The following is a 19214-nucleotide window of genomic DNA, read 5'->3' on the forward strand; positions in this document are numbered from 1 at the left end:
AGAGGGGAAATTCAGAGAATAAATTCAATTTCACTCGTAGGCTGAGGTTCAAATCTGACCCAAAGTGCACACCAGGCTATTTAACAAAAACCCACTACAGTGCATGAGAAATGTTCTAGCCAGAGGGAGGCCCATAGTAGAGATAGATTGGAAAATTAATTCCATTTCACCTCTAAAAAGGGGCTGATGTCACCAGGTTAGGAAGAGCATTTCATAAACACAAAAGGGTCATGCATTGAGGTCTACTTACACAATGCCTGATCAATGCACCAGACACAGCTCAGACATGAAAGCACCAGAACCTTTCCCATTTATGCCTTTGCATAAAGGAAAAAAAATAACATTTCAACAACACCTTGCATATATTATGAGCGTCTTGTTAAATTTGCCCAACACTTCCAATTATAAGTCTCTCTTTTCAGTTGGTTACAGCTTTACCAAACTAACCATTTAAGTTATTTCCAATGCTAGCCATCTGCCTCAGACTGATTTAGAAAAAAAAAAGGCTTCAACAAAACCATTCAGCCATTTCAGAGAACATGGTTTAAAAAAATGCTGTTTTGCCCTATGTTAAAAAAAATCCGTCATCTGTTTAGTTGAGAAGCTCCAGCACCCCCGTGCTTGACATGTTGCTGGCATCAGGGCTGTACCTTTTGCTGCTCCCATGAAAAAAAATTAAATTTGGCCAAATTATGGGTCTGTGACAAGTCTCAGTTTGAAAGTGCTCAGTAGTAGGCTTCTTAGAGTCTGGCAGCTAAACTCCCAGAAGATTTTGTCTGCAATGGGCATGCACCATCCACTCACATCTTCTACATGTGACAGGATAGTGCAGAGGCCACTGGACACAAGCACTGAGAGCAGGAAGACTGTCTTTCCTGTGCTCCCACTGGCCCCCATAGCTGCCTGGAGGAGGAAGGTGCCTGAAACTAACACAGAGGGGACAAGAGCTAGACCATGAGGGGGAGGATAGGGAGTGAACTGGGACCGAGATTAGAGGAAAGACTCAGACTGGGAGCTGAGGTAGGGAGAGAGGAGAATTGAGTTTGCACAAGGAGACTGTGGTTGTCTAGGTAAGGAGACTGGAATGAAGAGCTATGGTGAGAGGAAGACCAGAACTCAGACAGGATCTCAGAGAGGGAGAAGGGAGTGACACAGAAAAGAGACAGGCTGGAAGGGACAGAGGAAGAAGTGGTCGGAGATTGAGGGTGAAGGGGAGCAGAGGCAGAAGAGTCTGTGCCCACTAGAAACGATCCCTCCCAGAGCCTGGAATGGAATCCCAAAATCCCAAGTCTCACCATTCCTCTGCTGTCAGCAAGTATATGTGAAAACCACTGGCCAAGTGTCCCATCCCCCAAACAAGATGACAACCTGCTATCATATGACCTGACAACTCACGTGGGTGTCAATATGATGCCACATAATTAGAGCTTCAGATTTTAGGTTTTAGCAGACAAATGCCCATTACAAACAAACAAAACCAAAATGTTCATTCAGTAACTTGTATTTAAATCTTGTCTACTCAAAGCAGTAATGTGGATTACAGAGGTATAATTTCGAAAGCACACTGGTGCTGCCTTATTAAATTGGTCCACACAGATCCTGCTGGTGTGCACATAACATGAAACAGCACTATGTTATAGTACACTAGAGAACATTACAGAGAAATCACTCATTGCACTTATACAAGGAGAAAGCCCAACTCCCTCCCTCCCCCTTCAGATTTTGGACATATAAACAGCAGAAATTGTTTTACAAACCTTGAAAATGAACTAACTTTTACAAATGGAAGGTCATTTTAAACTAGAAAACAAAACTTTGTTTTGAAAATGTTCAAATGAGACAGCTTGAAAACTGGAACATTCATTTTTTTCATAAAAGCATTCATATTGGGAGATTAGTCAAAGACTACTATTTCCCAAAAACAGCTTCAGTTTTTCTGAACCCTTCTCCCCCCACCCCCCCAAAAAAACAACAACTTTAGTCAGAAAATTCCCAGTCAGCTCTCGTTTAATGCCACCCTAGGGAACTGGCTATGTGACATTGGACAAGTCATTTGAACTACACTTTTTGCAGGAGGTAACTAATTACTCCTCATTTTCTGGATGCCCAAATTGAGATCCTGGACTCTGACACTGCAAAAGTTGTGAGCAGCCACATCTGTAATCAAAATCAACAAGACTGTGCTTTGAACGTAAAGGCAGGTCTACACTGGCAAGGTTCTACAGTGAGCCCTCGCTACTTCGCGGTTCGACCATCGCGGATTCACGACTTCGCGGACTTTTTTCATTACGTATGTATATATTATAAAAGAAATATATCGCGGATTTTCCGGAAATTTCGAAAATAGCCGCGATATATGAAGACCCCAAATATTTCGTTAATTCCATTAAATATGGTGTCCCTACTTCGCGGATTTTCAGCTATCGCGGTCGGGTTTGGAACCTATCTACCGCGATAAACGAGGGTTCACTGTATGCAGTAAAGTTACCTCACTGATCAGAGAGCACTTAAGTGAAACCACGGTGGTATGTTTACACTGCCAGTTGCTACACTTGTGTTACTTGCATTGTGATTCAGCGGGGTGCACTGCAGGCATCTTTCCCACAGAGCATCACTCCCTCTTCTGCCACTAAGGCTACGTCTACACTGGAGGTTTTTTGCAGCAGAGGAAATGCAAATGGAGTGCTCATTTGCGTATCTTCTTCCGATCCTTTTTATGGAAGAAGTGTTTGCGATTAAAAAGCCCCGTGTAGACGGGGCCATTTGTCGGAAAAAAAACCCCTTTTGCGCAAGATCCCTTATTCCTCAAAAAATGAGGTTTACAGGCTCTTGCACAAAAGGTTATTTTTCCAACAAATGGCCCCATCTACACAGGGCTTTTTATCACAAAAATCTCTTCTGTAAAAAGGATCGGAAGATATGCAAATCAGAGCACAAGATATGCAAATTAGCGCTCCATTTGCATTTCCTCTTTCACAAAAAACCCTCAGTGTAGATGCAGCCTAAGTGTTGTGGGCAGGTGGAGGGGCTCATAGGGCATCCAAGTCCTTGTCCCAATGCCCTATGCTGCATTGTTTCCCTTCCCAGCAGTCCCTGAGCTTCTGTCTGGATTTGGCATCATCTTTCAATTGTTTGTTTACTGCACGGTCTAACATCGTTTTGCAGTAATGGATCCCGCTCTGCTGACAAATATACTCACTCTCACTAACAAGTCATGAGCGGCACTGGAGTTGTTCTTTAAACTGCAAAAGCAAGAGGCAGCCAACACTGATCTCGCAACGCGCAGGATCTATGACATGCGATTGCCTGTGGTATTCATGAATGCGCTGACCCCAATGGAATACTGCTTTCGGGCTCGGAACTTTGATAAGCAAGTGTCGGTATCACGTCATCCGACACATCTGGGAGGGCAGGCAGTGGCTGCAATACTTTTGGATGAGGAAAGCCACTTTCATGGGACTGTGTGCTAAGTTTTCCCCAGCCCTGCGGTACAAGGACACGAGCTTAACAGCTGCCCTGTCGTTGGAGAAGCATGTGGCGATTGTACTGTGGACGTTGGCTATTCCAGACTGCATCGGATTGGTCTCTAACCAATTTGGAGTGGGAACGTTGACCTAGGGACTCGTGTTGACAGATGTGTGCAGGGCCATTAATCACATCCTACTGTGAAAGACCGTGACTCTGGACAATGAGCATGACATTGGAAATGGCTTTGCACAAATGGGCTTCCCTAACTGCAGAGGGGTGATAAATGGCACTCCTATTCCAATTCTAGCACCAGACCATCTAGCCACAGAGTACATTAATCAGAAGGAGTATTTCTGCATGGTTCTCCAGACACTTGTGGAGCACCGTGGGCATTTCACGGACATTTAAAGTAAATAAGCGGGTCCAGAAAAGTCTATGACACACATGCCTTTCAGAATACTGGCTTGTTCAGGAAGCTGCAAGCAGGGACTTTCTTCCCAGACCAGAAGATCAACACAGGAGAAGTCAAGTACCCTGGCGATTCTGGGAGACTGTCTACCCCTTAATACTGTGGCTTATGGAGCCACACATGGGGAACTTTGACAGCAGCAAAGAGCAGTTCAACAACAGGCTGAGTACGTGTAGAATGACTGTTTTGCCTGTTTTGCCTGATGGCCCTGCCTATATAGGAGACTGGATCTGACTGATATTCATATGCTTCAGAGCGGTAGCTGAGTTAGTCTATAACAGGAAAATCTTAAACAACAACAAACAGTCTAGCAGCACTTAAACACTAACAAAAGTTGTAGAGGTATCGTGAGCTTTCGTGGGTACAACCCACTTACTCCAGTCATCTGAAGAAGGGAGTTGTGCCCACGAAAGCTCATGATACCTCTACATGTTTTGTTAGTCTTTAAGGTGCTATTAGACTATTCATTGTTGTTTACGTTTTTCCAATATTCATATGGTTATAGCCGTGTGCTGTACAGCCCTATAATGTTTGTAAAGGAAAAGATGAAAGCATCACTCAGGCCTGGACCATTGAGGCTCTGTGCCTGGTAGCTGCATTTGAACAGTCAGAGACCAGAGCTATTAGAGAGGTGCAGCGCAAGGCCATAAAGATCAGGGATGCCTTGAGACAGCAATTTGAAGCTGAACACCACAAATCTTATACAAAGTATGATACGTGACTGGAAAGGATCCAACAGGCTAAATTATCCAAAGTCCACCTGTTATATGTTAGAAAACTATGTAAATGGTAATTAAGGTCATTCAGTGCTAAATAGGCTGGCATTTGAAATGCAAACCTGTGTTGTTAGAAGTTAGAGGTAATACTAATTGTGTGTGTTTACTTATAGATCATAGAATACTAGGACTGGAAGGGACCTTGAGAGGTCATCGAGTCCAGTCCCCTGCCCTCATGGCAGGACCAAATACTGTCTAGACCATCCCTGATAGATATTTATCTAACCTACTCTTAAATATTTCCAGAGATGGGGATTCCACAACCTCCCTGGGCAATTTATTCCAGTGTTTGGCCACCCTGACAGTTAGGAACTTTTTCCTAATGTCCAACTTTTAAACCTCCCTTGCTGTAGTTTAAGCCCATTGCTTCTTGTTCTATCCTCAGAGGTCAAGATGAACAAGTTTTCTCCCTCCTCCTTATGACACCCTTTTAGATATCTGAAAACTGCTATCATGTCCCCCCTCAATCTTCTCTTTTCTAAACTAAACAAACCTAATTTCTTCAGCCTTCCCTCATAGGTCATGTTCTCTAGACCTTTAATCATTCTCGTTGCTCTTTTCTGAACTCTCTCCAATTTTTCCACATCTTTCTTGAAATGCGGTGCCCAGAACTGGACACAATACTCCAATTGAGGCCCAATACGCCAATAGATGCTTATCATGTAAACAGACAGTCCCTGTCTATCACTATAGCTGTAGATTCAAAGATCAAACAGGAATATTAGCATTTAGATGAATTTTGGGTGAAATAATTTCAATATCTATATGTCTATTTAAAGTTTGTGATAAACTGCTTGATGGATGAATTATCTTATGTTAATTCATGTAGCTGATTACCATGCTGTTTAGGAAAGAGAAGGTTATTTCAAAGCATGTTGTTTACCCATGTTTGCAGGATCAAGAGGGTGCTAGAAGACTATGTAAAGACCCTTGAGACCTGATCCTTTTTATCTTGGACCATGTCTATACTTTCCATGCCGGAGATTGATCTTCTGGTGTTTGATTTAACAGGTCTAGTAAGGACCCACTAAATCGAATGTTGAGGGTGTTCCCAGTTGGCACCAGTACTCGATTCATGAAAAACAAGGGAAGTTGACGGGAATATTTGCTCCCATTGACCTCCTGTTGTGGAGATGGCGCCAAGCTTGGCTTAAGGTACGTCGACTTCAGATATGTTGTTTATGTAGCTGTACCTTAAGCCAACCTTCGGGTCTAGTATAGATCTAGCCTCAGATCTGCTCAATCTGTTTCATGCAGAGGAAGCCTAAACCATAAGGATTGAGATCCCATCCCAAGGTGGAATACCCGGAACATGATGTTGGACATTGGACCAAATTCTAAAATAACCCTTTGCAACTACTATGAATCTAATCTCAAAACTGTACTCCGGTCTATATGTATATTGACATTTTAACCAATGCAATCTCTCTTTTCTTCTTTTAAAAATAATTTAGTTTAGTTAGTACAAATTGATTATAAGCATATATTTGGGGTGGTATCTGAAATACTGATTGACCTGGTAGGTAATGTGTCCAGTCCTTTGGTACTGGTAGAATTTTATGTGATTTGGATATCTGGGTGCAGGCCTAAGGCTGGGTTGTTTTTAAGTGAACTGTGTTACCAGTAAGATATTATAGGAGCTGTTTTTTACTGGGTTGGTAAATCTAAGTATTGGAATTACCACCAACTTTGAGGGAGTGGCTCCCCCATTCTTTGCAGTTTGGCCTTAATTGTGCAATCTGGGTTGGCTCCCCTTGGATCCAGGCCAAAATGTTTGAGTCATATTGTAGTTTTGTTCTGTGTGCCACGTTCTTCTTTAGGTCCCTTTGTCATTGTCCCGCCACTCGGTTAGTTCTTGTTTTTAGATTGTGGCATGCAGAAGAACACCACGGCAAAAATCCTCCATATTTTTTGTGGCCACTTTTAAATCCCGTGCAGCCATTCATCCAGCATATAACAAAGAGAAATGCTGGGCTCCCAAGTTCATATCTGTGAAGCCAAAATGAACCATTTTACAGAAGCACTATTGTTTGCAGCACACAGACCACTGAATCAGTGTTTTACAATACACGCACTAGTCACCTACTTATCGCTAACACACATGGCAAGCACACATGAGCCACAAACCCCCCAAAATGGTGAGTAACCACAGGGGCAGGGGAATTCAGTGCTCCAGGATAGTGTGGTGCCTTAGGCACAGGGCTCTTGGGGAGAGCCAGCACTTAGGGAGGCATTCAAATCATTACTAAGCCCGCATTTTCCACAGCTGGTATTCATTATGGGTGAGTAGGGAACCAAGGGAAGGTCTACAACATGCCAGCAATTGCCCTGGCCCTTATGCGGCTCACCTGTGTGCAGCAATGCCCTTCCCCAGTGATGGCAGAGTGGCATGGGAACGTTACCCTTAATGGTGCGAGAAACAAAGCAGCTCTGTCTAAGACCCAGTAGCAGTGGATTGCCCAGTGTCTCCATAAGAGTTTCATGGAGCTCTCCAAGGCAAATTCCTCTGACACAAGGGAATTCATCAACACCCTGTTCTGCTGCTCTGACTATGGCATGGGATAGTTCGCACATCACACGGACACAAGGCAGCATTCTGAAAATCCCTCCCTGAAAACTCAACACACAGAAATAAAATGGCCTGTAACCCTGCGGCCCCAAATAACTCACTTCAGCAATTCTTAAAATCTAAGCCACTTACAGGGGCCTCCTGTTCAGTTTCTGCTTTACCCCCCTCTAGCTACTGACTAGCTACCTCCTGGGTAAAGAAGAGCTCCTGGCTGCATGCAGCTCTGAACACCAAGTCATCCTCTGCCTCTCGGTTCTCTTCCCGCTGCTCCCTGCTCATCCACGATTTCCTCCTCCTGGCTCAGTCGACACATGACTAGTCCCTGGGCTGCTAAAGCGTATCCATGGGGGTTTTCACAGTGGAGGTGGGATTACCACCGAGTATGATTTCCAGTTCTTTGGAGATCTGGTAACTTGTGACCGCAGCACAGCCATGGCTGTTGGCCTCCTGCATCACGTAGTAAGGTTTCTGCTGGTCCTTCACTTTGACCCTGAACTGCTCGATCATGGCCCCTTTCCATCATGAAGTGAGATATCTGCGTCATAATTCCTATGGTTGGAGCGCAGCAGAGACTGTGCAGTCCCCTGTCCCAGATACTGATGGGGTCCACCACCTTGGCATTGTTCCAAGCAGCAGAGCAGGGCAATAGAGTTCAAACTGATGACCAGAAGGGTGAAAACAGGTATTGTGTGATATCTCCAGAGGCCCAATGTAATGCTGTAACAGACCAGCATTTCTGTACTGGAAATGCTGTAGTCCCAGTGCACAAAGCTGTTCATCTCTCACCGGGGTGTTTTTTTGCAGTGCTCCAACTGCGAAGTTACTGTGCCCAAAGTCACTTGGTAGTGTGTATACTTCTACAGTTGGAGAGCAAAAAAGCTGCTTCATTGCACAGAATCTTGCCAGGGTAGATACACCCTAAGTGCTATGTAATGCAAAGAACTCTGAAAAAATAGGCCCTTGGTGTCTCAAATAGAGCAGTCAAAAATAATGGACATTTTTTACCTTGATAACTTTGTACCTCCAGTTCCACGTCTGATATCATCCTTGCCTGTAAAATGCATTTGTGCTTACCAAAGCAATGGGGATAAAGCTTGTGAGGTAATAAATTCTGTATTCAGAATAGGGTTTGCACAGTGAGCAGAAATAGCATGAGATTCTTTTAACATATATTTAGGGATATAATTTAAATTCAGTATTTTAGTCAGGCAGCAAAGTTTTTTTTTAAAATGACATTTTTCGATATTCAAATGAGAATCAATCTGGCAAAGAAAATTACACGATGCTAATTATGCTTTGTGCATATAAATCAGCTGTGAAATCATCTGAAACTCTTGTGTGTTTGGGATCTTTATCAATGAGGCAGAATAATCATCAACAAACCTCAGTTAAGCTTCACTTTAAAAAGATCTCATTATTGAATATGAACACAGTTCTGCACTTCAAAGTCAAAGCTGATCCCCAGTGGACCAGGCTGATAGCTAAGCCGGCTTGCACCATTGTGCATATCTTAAAAATTAAATTATAATTATTTTTATGTTAAAAATAGGAATCTGCCCCCTTCCTTCATCTATTACCCTTTTATAATGGCAAATACTGAAGCCTATTGCGACCTAGAAACAAAGTGACGCTTGGTCAAATGTAACACTCGCTGCCGTGTGAAATGGCCAGTCTAAATGCATGCTAATATGCAATCTAAATGCATGCTACTACACACACAACAAGCATTGATACAATTTCCAATAATGGAGAGCACCTTAATAAGCACTGAGCATTTTTGTATTCTACAGTACCAATTTGTGTACTGAGCAAGCTATAAAAAGCATCAGTTTCAATCTCAGATCAGGTCTACTAAATATAATAATAGATTTTTGTAAGAGCCTCAGAAATGCAGTTTGTTCTTGAACACGAGTAATGAAATATTAAAATAAAAGTTGATTCCAATGTAAACCACTACAACTCTACATCTACACTGCAGGCTTTTTGTGCAAGAACGGCTGTTCTTGTGCAAAAACTTGCAGAGCATCTACACTGCACACGTGTTCTTGCGCAAGTAAATTTACAGTATAGCATCGGAAAAGAGGGCTTCTTGCGGAAGAGTTATTCCTCTCCCCATGAGGAATAAGCCTTTTTGCATAAGAGCTCTTGTGCAAGAAGGCAGTGTGGACAGGCAACATGGATTTCTTGCTCAAGAAACCCCTATGACTAAAATGGCCATCAGAGCTTTCTTGCGCCAGAGAGCGTCCACACTACCATGGACGCTCTTGCACAAAAGCACATGGCAGTGTGGACGCACTCTTGCCAAGAACTTTTGTGCAAAACAGTTCTTGCGCAAGAAGCCTGCAGTGTAGAGGTAGCCCCAGATTTTAAATAGTTCAGTAGATCTCAAAATACTTTACAGAGGAGGTCAGTATCACTTTATAAGTGGGAAAACAGAGGCAGTGAGTGCTAGAGTGACTTACCTGAAGTCATGCCGTAGTAGAGTCAGAACTAGAACCAAGAGCTCCTGAGTCCCAGGCCCATGGTCTATCCACAAGGTCATATTGCTGCCTAGAGAGCTTGCTGTATTTGGTGAAATTGTTTGATAGAGTCAATCCACAGAGCTCAGCACTTTGAAGCAACATAACAAGAGTGTTTTATCTCTGAGAGGCGGGGAGGAAAACAGGCTACCTGGCAGTGCCCTATGCAAGGGAAAGGTGCAATAAGGTTGCTAGCAAAGAACCAGTGAGTTCTAAATCCCAGTTCTTCAACTGACTGCTTAATACTTCTGTGCTTTTCACAATCCTTGATTAAGCAAGGCCTCAGACTTCTACCTTTAGGATGAAGAAACACATAATTGAACAGAGATTGGACAAGGTAATTATAGGCAGAGCTGTACATAGAAGCCAGGCCTCTAGATGACAACCCAAAATTCATCCATTTTATCACGCTGCCTTTTAGAAAAAGTGGTCCATATCTCCTTGTGTCACCCACACTAGAACTGTGGCTTTGTCTTTGGACAAATGACATAGCAGTGGATAAACCATTTCATAAATTGCATGGAGTAGAGATGAATACACTATATATTAGGGATGTAAAATCCCGTTTAATTGGTTAACCGGTTAAATGTTACATTTAACTGGTTATCCAATGAAAGGGCTGGGTAGACTGGGGAGCCCTTCAGCCTGGCTGAACTAGAGTGGCCTGCCAGCCCACTGAGGATTGGCTGGAGCGGCCCCTTTGCCAAATACTGCTTCAGCCCCTACCAGTTAACCATAACCAGTAAGTGTCACCTGTTAAGGATGAGATCAGTTAGCCAGTTAACCATTAACATCCGTACTCTCTCTCTATATGTATTCTAGTATATCAAAATAAGGATATATCTATAGATATACAGATAGATAGATCCTTACCTCTGTGATTTCTACTTCATGCATCTGACGATGTGGCTAAAGCTTATGTTGAAATAAATCTGTTAGGGTATGTCTACACTAGCCCACTAGTTTGAACTAGGGAGGCTAATGTAGGCATTCGAAGTCGCAAATCAAGCACGGGAATTAAATATCCCGCACTTGATTTACATCTTCCCGGCCGGTCGCCATTTTTTGAAATTTACAAGTCCAGACTAACTGCCCACGTCTACATGCGGCAGGGACCTGGTATTTCAAATTAAAGCCCGGAATCGAACTACCTGTTATTCCTCCTGCAAGGAGACATACCCTTGGTCTTTAAGGTACCACAGGACCCCTCATTGTTCCTCCATTTCAGTAACTTTTCCATCTCCATAATATATATATATATATATATTAGGGCTATCAAGTGATTAAAAAATTTAACAACGATTAATCGCGCAATTAATCGCGTGAGCCTCCTCTTTGAAATGCCGTGGTGGCAATTCAATGGGACAGCGCTGCAGGGAGCCCGGGATCAGCTAGAGTTCCCAGCTGACCCTGGGCTCCATGCAGCTCTGCCCCTTTGATGCGCCACTGTGGAGCTTCAAAGGGGCAGCGCATCGGGAGCCTAGGATCAGCTGGAGTGCCCAGCTGACCCTTGGTTCCGCTGCCACGGGGAGCCCGGGATCAGCTGGGAGTCCCCAGCTGACCCCGGGCTCCACAGCTGCCCCTATAAAACACCGCCTCTGGCATTTCAAAGGGGCAGCTGCTGTGGAGAGCAGAATCAGTTGGGGACTGCCCAGCTGATACTGGGCTCTGTGTGGCAATGGAACCCAGGGTCAGCTGGGGGCTCCCAGCTTATCCTGGGCTTCCCGCGGCAGCCGAACCCAGAGTCAGCTGGGGACTTCCCAGCTGACTCTGGGTTCCGGGGCTGCCCTTTTCAAACACGTGGGGAGGCGGCATTTTAAAGAGTCAGCAGGAGCACAGTGGAGGAGGTGTTTTAAAGGGGCAGTGGCACTTCAAAGGGGCAGTGCGACATTAATGTCTCTGATTAATGCGTTAAAAAATTGAATGCATTAATCCTGGACTCTGTTAATTGCAGGGATTGATGCATGTCAATTGACAGCCCTTATATATTGCTAGTATATTAAAAGAAGGGAATTGCTTATCAAGTGTAAGTCCAGTGTTAATAAGGCCAATTCAACTGAGGTGGATGTGGATGACTCCCAGCAGAGAGGGGAAATTGCCTTTGTAGTGAGAGAGCCATTCTAAGTCCTTATTCAGTCCTAATTTGGGACGAATTTGAACTGGAAAGCTAGTGAGAATGGAGAGCTAGTGGAAATGGAGAGCTGTTTTGTCTAATTGCATCACAAGAAACTGATGAGGGAATGGGGAAGGGCACTCACACTGGCAAACAGGATGTAGGGAGGAGTGGAGCATGGCTCCATCACCTTATATTGTGGGTAATTCAATTAACTCCATGATGGCCCCTTTGCTACTATTTCCACCTTTTTCTTCAGGAAGGCAGCCCTTTCTTTGTAATGAAGAGTCTGATTATGTCTGGAGGCAAAGACGGGCAGATATGGAGGGAGGCCATCATCATGTGCCTGGCCTGCCATCTCTGACCATAAGCAAGTGCTTTGCAGATGAGATTTGGAGAACAACGGGTCTAGAACAATTGGGAAAAGCAGCAGGCTAGCAAGCAGCATGTGTGCTTTGTATCTAACTGAAAATGCTTAAGAAAGTATCCTCAGAGCATTCACAAGAGCCACGTCTTTAGCACAGGGTGACCACTTGTGCACTAGCAGAACAGATAATGTTCCAGCAATTCAGGGAACAGGTGTGAGTTCTCACTCACCAAGCATTTTGAAGAGCAAGTTGCCCTGCCTCCACTGGCGAAGCAAGAGACACCACGCTTGTAAGGCACAGTGGAGCAGCGCACTTTTCAAAAAGACATCGCCTGTCCAGTGCCAGAAAAAAAAACATATCCGGTTTTGTGTCAGTATCAGACAGTAGGGTTGCCAGGTGTCCGGTTTTGAACTGGACAGTCCAGTATTTGAGCTTTCTGTTTGGGAAATAAATTGAGATAATATAAATGAGAACATATAAATGTCCGGTATTTTCTAAATAAGATATAATGTAGATTGTGACGTAACGTCAAGTGTGTCAAGGAAGACTGCCTGGCAAATAGCCTGCCTACTTTGGTTCATCTTATTTTTTAAAAGAAACTGGCAAAAAATCTTTTAGTCAAAGACTGGCTGTCTTTAAAAGCAATGCTGTAACTCAAACAGAAGTAAATGGTGTGGTAGCACTTTATAGACTAACAAAACATGTAGATGGTATCATGAGCTTTCGTGGGCACAGCCCACTTCTTCAGATGACCATGACGGACATAATTCAGAAGTTATGAGATTTAGTTTGTGTTCTGCAGAGGGCAGATTATAGGACCATACTGGTCCCCTTTGAATTTTATTTAGCACCATTGCCTTTTCACCAACACTAGATCCACACCCTATTTCTCTACGTTTATGCAAAAATTGTATATGTAAATTAATTGGTAGATATTGAAATTAGCTCATTTAGATAATCTGCATGAAATGCCACACACAGAGCAACACAGAACTTGGCAGGTGTGAATTTCCCCAAAACAAATAATTAAAAGCCCAGAGTCTCACTGTGGTTGCAATAGCTGACAGAAGTACAGTCCCCATTAATTCAGAGCAGGCAATAAAGTCCTTCCTACTAGCCTGAATCTGGATCAGGTGCTTTTGATGTTAGGGGTAACAGGGAAGCAGCCCTTCTCCTATCTAGTGTGACCCCTTTCTTATCCTATTCCTCCCAGCCTCCCCTCTCTACTTGCTTTTGTTGGTGTCCTCTCACGGAGGAGGCACAGCCCTCAGACCCACCTCCCAGCAACTTAATGAGCTGCAGGTTGCAGCTGCCAGCAGCTTCCACCAGGTCTGGCAGCTCAGGCAGTCTCTAAGGGTCAGAATAAACTTAAAAAACAACAAATAGTCTGGTAGCACTTTAAAGACTAACAAAACATATCAGCTCCTTCTTTCTGTTAGGTGAATGGGCATAACCCTTTTCCGGTTGATACATGAAGGGGCACAGAAACCTCCATCACAGGAAGCCTTAATGAAACTCACGTCGCAGTGCAAGTAGCCCCATCCAAAAGTTATGGAAGTTTGGCACTATTTTTAGCATCTGTCAGATATGTGCTACAGCAAAAAGAAACATGGATCTAAGTAATCACATCATGTTGTAACCTCTTCCTTCTCTCTGATTGAAACAAAAGACAGGACTATGTACCACTTTAAAGACTAACAAGATGGTTTATTAGGTGATGAGCTTTGGTGGGCCAGACCCACTTCCTCATGTCAAATTGTGGAAGAAAATTGGCATGACCATATATACCAAAGGGATACAAAAAAAGTGAACACATTTAAAAAGGACAAATCAAATTTCAGAACAGAGGGGGGATGAGGGAGGGAGGTTAATGTCTGTGAGCTAATGATATTAGAGGTGATAATTGGGAAAGCTATCTTTGTAATCCTCCCCCCCGTCCTCCCTCTGTTCTGAAATTTGATTTGTCCTTTTTATGTGTTCACTTTTTTTGATTGTATCCCTTTGGTATATATGGTCATGCCAATTTTCTTCCACAATTTGATCTGAGGAAATGGGTCTGGCCCACGAAAGCTCATCACCTAATAAACCATCTTGTTAGTCTTTAAAGTGCTACATAGTCCTGTCTTTTGTTTCAGCAAGACCAGACTAACACAGCTACATCTCTATTACTATTTTCTCTGATTGTCTCTTATCATTACACCTTGTGGGGAGGGATAGCTCAGTGGTTTGAGCATTGACCTGCTGAGCCCAGGGTTGTAAATTCAATCCTTACAGAGACCACTTAAGGATTTGGGGCAAAAATTTGTCAGGGATGGTATTTGGTCCTGCTGTGAAGGCAGAGGACTGGACTTAATGACTTTTCAAAGTCCTTTCCAGTTCTAGGAGATAGGCAATCTCCATTAATAAATAATTAGGTCCTAGTTATGCAACTAGGAGCATGCAGACAGTTTACAATTCAAGATATGAGTCTTGGATTGTAAATTCTTTGGGGCAGAGACAGTCTTTTTGTGTTTGTGCTGTAAAAAGCCTAGCACATCTTGGGATGCTGTATAAATATTACTACTGCTTACTGATCAGTTTGAAATGGCAGTGGGGAAGGCAGCTATGGGGAAAAAAACATGCTGGAGTGGCATTGTGGCAGTGGCAGAATGGAAGGATGTGAACATTTTAATCTAAATGTGATTTTTAACTGAACCTTTCTGAACCATTCCGTTTCTGGCAATGCAGCTGTCATGGAGTTTCCAGACAGAGAGGACAGTTCTTACACATTGCTACTATTGCTATAGAAAATATTATTTCACTAAAGTAGAAAGAAGAATAGAAGTAGGTTCAAATGCATGTAGGTTTGACTGAATGTATGGTTTATTAACCATGTTCTCTTAGTGCTGTAAAGAACAATTAACTGCCTTTAAACCTCAGGCTGTGTCTAGACTACACCTCTCTGTCGACAGAGAGATGTAGATAAGGCACGTCAAAATGCTAATGAAGCAGGGATTTAAATATCCCGTGCTTCATTGCATAAACATGGCCACTGCTTTTTTTTTGACACGGAGCTTTTTCGAAAAATACTCCGGCAGTCTAGACGAGGATCTGTCGAAAAATAACCCCTTTTTTGACAGATCCTGTATTCCTCAAAAAATGAGGTTTACAGGATCTGTCGAAAAAGGTTTTAGTTTTTGTCAGATCCCCGTCTAGACTGCCGGGTGGTTTTTCCGAAAAAGCTCCATGTTAAAAAAAAAGAAACGGCCATATTTATGCTAATGAAGCATGGGATATTTAAATCCCTGCTTCATTAGCAATTTCGACATGCCTAATCTACATCTCTCTGTCAACAGAGAGGTGTAGTCTAGACGTAGCCTCAGAGGACAACTTACATATTTGTTTTGCATTAACATCTGGATGAGATTGAGGCTTCCTTCAATTAGGTATTGTGCAAATGTGGTAAGAGACAGTCCCTGCACTGAAGAGCTTGTCATATAAAAAGAGAGGGAAATAATATTCTCTTTTTATTGATGGCCAACTGAGGCTCAGAGATGAAGTGACTTGCCCAGGGCCACACAGGAAGTCTGTGGCAGACCACATGCATTGCACTTGGAGTGCCTGAATCCCTTTACAGTACCTTAACTACAATACCATGTTTAATTCACTTTTAAAATAGCTAGCCACCCTTGAAAGAAGTTGGACCAGCTGGGTAGTTAAATGACATATTGGGACACATTTACACGGGTTAAAAAGCACGGAGGTCTTCCCCAACTTGTTTGAACCAGGATTTTTAAAAGTTAATGTTTTATTGAAATGTATCAAAAGCCCATACAAAAGGAGGTTAGTTGTGCAAAGGAGGATGCCAGCAAAAATCTGCTGACAAACCAAGAGAATTAGAGCACTATGGAAAACTCTAAGCTAGTGAATCCACTCTGCCCCTCTGCCTTGCAGAACAGTTCTAAGTCTCTAAAAGCCTCATGCTATGAAGAATGCTATGCTACATCATGTCCTGGCAGAGGCAAGTGGATGAATACAATACGTATGTTTGTTGTTAGGACTCTAGAGACCCAGGCTCAGAAGACCAGGGCCTAATGCGATGATTCCCTATTCTGTAGGACCTCAGGGAAAAGACCTGGTAATAATTATAGCAACACATTAGAATCCCACAATCTCCTTATGAGTTGTAAGTTTGTACGATTCCTTCCCCTCTTAAAGATCATTCTTAACTTTGTGCAAGTCTTACTAGTAGACTTACCCAGCATTGCTCGGGTCCTTCAGAGTAGGGCCTTGGGGATGGGGAGGGGATGCAGGAGGCTGGGAGCCAAGGGTGTGTTCCCTCCCCGCCCCCCTTACACACACACCCTCAAGCTAGTCCTGCTACCTGGGACCTGTTCACCTGCCAGCAGGCTGCCTGGGGCCTGTTCTCTCCCCACTCCAGCCCACCCCAGGGCCTGTTCTCTGCCCTTCTCTGGTGCCGCGGCCTGTTCTCTGCCCTTCTCTGCCCTTCTCTGGTGCCGCTGGGGGAAGGAGGGAAGGGTTTGGGGCAGGGCCATTACTTACCCCAGTGTGCTGGCAAGCAAGATGGCAGAGCTCCAGCCCTAGTGGCCACTCCCTTGGTGGTGCAGCTGCCCCTAGTGGACGCTCTGCAGGATAGCTCTCTCCTGTGTGCTCACTGCCCCCAGTGGCCACTCTCGTTACGTCCCTTGAAACAGCAGCCCCTCCTTTTGCATGTTATGGAAAACTGACCTTTTTCTGGGGCTTCTGGTTGTCTTGGCACAACCAAACCTTGATCATGCTTTAAGTTAGGAGAGGAGGAATCTGCATACCAAATTTGGTAGCCCTAGCTCTCACCGTTCTTGAACAAACGGATTCAGACAGATGCACTCTTTAAATAAATACATTAAATTAAATGAATATTATAATTAATTATTTGTATTACCAGGAGCCAAGACCCTGCTGTGCAAGGACAGATCGATGTTCAGTATTACAGTAAGCAACAAGAGCAGAATACGGCTTGTCATCTTTAGATCCACTCCAGTGTACCCATATTAAGAGATTCCCAAGTTTATCATAATCTTCTTAAACACATTGGTCAATTATTACACCCCTTTATGTTTAAACAAGATCTCTTTCCTTCTGTGTTCCTTTTCAAAGAGCTACATTGGTCAAATCGCCTTCTTTCCCATCATAATAATTCTTAGCACTTATGCAGCAGTTGTTCACCAAATTATTCTCATAAGACCCTTGAGTAGCCAGATAAGTAAATAACGTCATTCCCCTTTTACAGATGGAGAAACTGAAGCAGAACCTGTAAGTATCTGTCCAGGTTCACGCAACAAATCATTGTCAGAGCCAGGATTAGAACTCAGGGCAGATAAACTCAGGCTTTTCCACTATGATGTTTCTATGACAACAGATTGAGTAGATCTGTTTGTTTTTGTTTAAAAAACCCCAACTCCAGCAAAACTCTTTTTTGATAGAAAATGCCGTTTTTATCAAAATAAAAGCATTCACCAAAATTTTTTCATCTCAGTAAAATTTTTCATTTTTCAACAAAAAATTTTTAAATGCACAACTTTGTTTAGTTTCAATAGGGAAAAATGCTCCTTTTTACAAATCCCATCCTGAACTTTTCATTGGTTTTAAAAAATGATTTTAAAAGCATTTTTCCTTTCTCAGTATGGATTCTTTTATTCGAAGTAACAACATTTGAGAAAAAATCTTGACTGAAACAAAACCCATTAATTTCTTTTACTCTTTTTTCACCAATTCCTCCTCCCCCAAGATCTGACTTCTAATTTTAACTCTACTGTAGACTCATCTGTGAACTTGGACCACATGCTGTCCTTAATATCTCCCTGTCTCACTTCTACTCTTTAGTATAAAGAGGGGGATTATATTTACTCATCATGTATCCTGCTGAATGAGCAGTCCGCAAAGCACACTGAAGAAGGTGCTATGCAAGTGTAAATAAAATGTTATTATTTAAACTTGGGGTGTCATTTCACTGAAGGATCAAGCAAAGAGAACTCAGACCAATATATATAGGTAACAATTTCAACAGATTAATACATTCAAAAAGTAATTGTAATAATCTAGTCAAATCTCCTGTATAACTCAGGCTAGAGAGCTTCCCCAAAATAATTCTTAGAGAGCCTCTTTTATAAACATCCAATCTTGATTTAAAAATGGGCAATGATGAAGAATCCGTGGTGAATCGTTACAGTGGCTAATTACCTTCCTTGTTAAAATTTACACTTTATGGCCAGCCTGAATTTGTCTCCTTTCAACTTCCAGCCACTGGATTGTGTTACACCTGTCTCTGCCAGACTGAAGAGTTCATTACCAAATATTTATTTCCCATGCAGGTACTTATTGACTTGAATCAAATCACTCCAGAACTTTCTCTTTGTGAAGCTAAATAGATTGAGCTCCTCGAGTCTGTCAATTTCAGGCATGTTTTCTAATGGTTTAATCATTCTGGTGGGTCTTCTCTGAACCCACTCTGATTTGTCAACGAATAGCAGCAGCTGACAGAGCGATTAGCAACGTTTTGTCTTGTTTTTTGGTAAAATGTTCTATATTATTCAAATTTGCCCCAGTGTTCCTGGGTAAGGCCAATTTACAAAGAAAATGTCTATTAAAAAGAGAGAACTAGCTACCCTTTGTTATTCACATTAACATAGCACATAGGAGTAGGGTGACCATATTTCCCAAAGTAAATGTGGACATTCCATGAGTCACCTGTCACCCACTATTTCATGTGGCCATTTCCATCCCCACCCCATTCCCTCTTTTAGCAAAACTGGACATTTGCTCCATTTGCACTTCCGAGCTGATGCTCAGTGGTCAAGAGCAAATGGGAAAATGCCCATTTTTACCAAAAAAGTAAGAATGCCCAGGACAAGGAGATTGTCTGGCTAAAACAGCCTGGCTAGGAATCCATTCAC

The 19214-nt window shown here is 42.9% G+C and overlaps 1 protein-coding gene and 1 long non-coding RNA gene across 2 annotated transcripts in view; one reads left to right on the plus strand and one right to left on the minus strand.

Annotated features, from left to right (window-relative positions):
* The window catches only part of LOC112544798 (uncharacterized), a 44945-nt gene extending 27502 nt beyond the window's left edge, over positions 1-17443 (plus strand). The window contains exon 3 of the long non-coding RNA XR_012903161.1: positions 17207-17443. This is a non-coding gene — a long non-coding RNA (uncharacterized LOC112544798). The remainder of the gene's footprint in view (positions 1-17206) is intronic.
* FRMD4A (FERM domain containing 4A) overlaps positions 1-19214 on the minus strand; it is a 567858-nt gene that overhangs the window by 464053 nt on the left and 84591 nt on the right. The window lies entirely within an intron of this gene.

This window comes from Pelodiscus sinensis, chromosome 1 (assembly GCF_049634645.1).
Source record: "Pelodiscus sinensis isolate JC-2024 chromosome 1, ASM4963464v1, whole genome shotgun sequence".
NCBI lineage: Eukaryota > Metazoa > Chordata > Testudines > Trionychidae > Pelodiscus > Pelodiscus sinensis.